Source organism: Octopus bimaculoides, chromosome 19 (assembly GCF_001194135.2).
Source record: "Octopus bimaculoides isolate UCB-OBI-ISO-001 chromosome 19, ASM119413v2, whole genome shotgun sequence".
In the NCBI taxonomy this organism is placed as follows: Eukaryota; Metazoa; Mollusca; class Cephalopoda; order Octopoda; family Octopodidae; genus Octopus; species Octopus bimaculoides.
This window is the reverse complement of record NC_068999.1, coordinates 7,865,616-7,868,022: the sequence shown is the minus strand read 5'-3', so window position 1 is coordinate 7,868,022 and position 2,407 is coordinate 7,865,616.

Below are 2,407 nucleotides of genomic sequence, written 5' to 3'. Positions count from 1 at the left end.
ATATATATATATATATATATATATATATATATATATATATATACAAACATATATGTATACATACATACAAATATATACATACATACATGTATGTACCAGCAATGTACCACCCTTGGGCTAAATAAAACAGAACACGAATCCAAGGCTTCAAATATCGAATTTGAGCCAGAATTTCAAGAAAAAGACGAATAATTGGTAAGTAAACATATTTCTACGAAAACATTCAGTAGTTTGAACTAATTTAGACGAACTAATTGGTAAGTAAATATTTATTTCTACGGAAAAATTCAATAAATTGAGCTACATAACTCTCCCAGAGTACAAAATTAGAATGGAATCGTCGTACTGAGATTGTTATTTATTTCCTCTCGCTGTTTTAACAAGTTTTAGAGAGCGAAGTCCGAATAAGTATATAGTTTTGTGTTTCATAAGGATTATCTGACCTATACCCATTGATTTTTATTTCAAAATGAAACAAAATAATGTCCTCTCCATGTCTGTAACATTTTCAACACAAATCGCGGTATAGCGCTCTAGGGCATTGAACTAGAACGAGCGCTACCGTTCAGCAGTCACAAACAAATGTGGAACAAATGTTTTGAATGGGTAGAAGTACGAGAGTGATTGAAAGGATCTAATATGATAGACAAGCGTCAGATTTTGATAAAATGTATATGAGAAGAAAGCTCACATTATAGAATTCTCAAATTATATATAATTGCCCTGGAAGAAAAATATATTTTAAAACGGAATTGATAAAGCAAAAATAGGATTTTTGCTTGGCCAAACTGTGCTCGTCACTATTTCTGCAGAGACATACAGTAACACCTACAAGCAATATCTCTTTCATATTAATCCGTTACATTAAATGAAAACAATTATTTCGTAAAAAGAAGCCTTTATGTGTAATAGCTTTCCACGATTGCATTCTTGGACTATTTGTTTTTAGTAGCTACCAATTTAGATAAAATTTCTTTCCTGGATTTAGTCTGTTCTTCCACAAAGGAGAGGTTAATTTCTGTTGATCGAGCCACCCTTTTAACGGTGCTATGCTAGTTTCTCGTAATTGAAATTGAAAGATGCGCTTATGTATATATATATATATATACATATATATATATATATATATATATATATATATACAAACACACTCATGTAAATATTTATACGTGCCCGTTTCTATATTTATATATATGAGTGTGTGCATGTGTGTGCGTATATGTGAAGTCACGTGGCGTAGTGGTTAGGGTATTCCGCTTACAATTGTAATGTTCTCAGTTCAATTACTGTCAGCCTGTTGTATCCTCCATCAAGAACCTTTATTTCACGTTACTCCAGTTATCTCAGCTGGCAAAAATGAGTAATACCTGTAATTCAAAGAGGTAGCCTTCTTTCTTTCTTGCTGAACCAATCCTGAGAACTACGTTAAGTATACATGCAGGCTGTTCCGTTGATCAGATCAACTGGAACCCTCGTCACCGTAACCAACAGAGTACCAGTTCATATATATATATATATATATATATATATATATATATATACATATACACGCACATACATACATACAGGTTGTCCCAAAAGCCACTGATGGGTTTCAATTTTTAATAACGTCCTTAGCTTTACAAATAAATGCATGAAAGTTTGATACAATATAAAAGACAGAATTGAAATTGATATGCATAAGTCACATTTTGCAACACACCACTCCATCACATACGAAAAATGACATCGCTCAAATGGCAGCCATTTTTCGGCTTCGCACGCCCGTGCTGTTTCCAAAACTTGCACTATAACACCCTCAAGTGTTTCAGACCCTACTTCTCTGATTTCTTTATTGATGCTCTCCTTCAGTTGCTCCAGGGTCTCCGGTTTATTGACGCAAACCCTCTCTTTCAAGTATCCCCACCAGAAAAAAAATCCAGGCTAGTCAAGTCTGAGGAACGTGAAGCCAATTGACATGGCCGCAGCGGGAAATAATACTCTCTCCAAAGCACTGCCGTAGCAACTGCATTGTTTCTCTTGCGGTGTGTTCAGTTGCCTCATCTTGCTGGAACCATGTGTGAGGTCTACTTTGAATGGCCTTCACGTTCCCCAGCCTTGAGTAGCCCGGATTTTTCTCTCAGTTGCACTGGAGATCCTGGTGCAACTGAAGTGGAACATCAATATAGAAATCAGAGAACTGGAATATGAAACTCTCGAGGGTGTTATGGTGCAAGATTTGGAAAAAGCACGGGCGTACGAAGCCGAAAATGGCTGGCATTTAAGCGACGTCATTTTGCATATGTGATGCAGTGGTGTTGCAAAATTTAACTTGTGTATACTAATTTTCATTATGTCCTTTACATTATATCAAAATTTCATGCATTTATTTGTAAAGTTGAGGGAGTTATTAAAAGTTGAAGTCCAT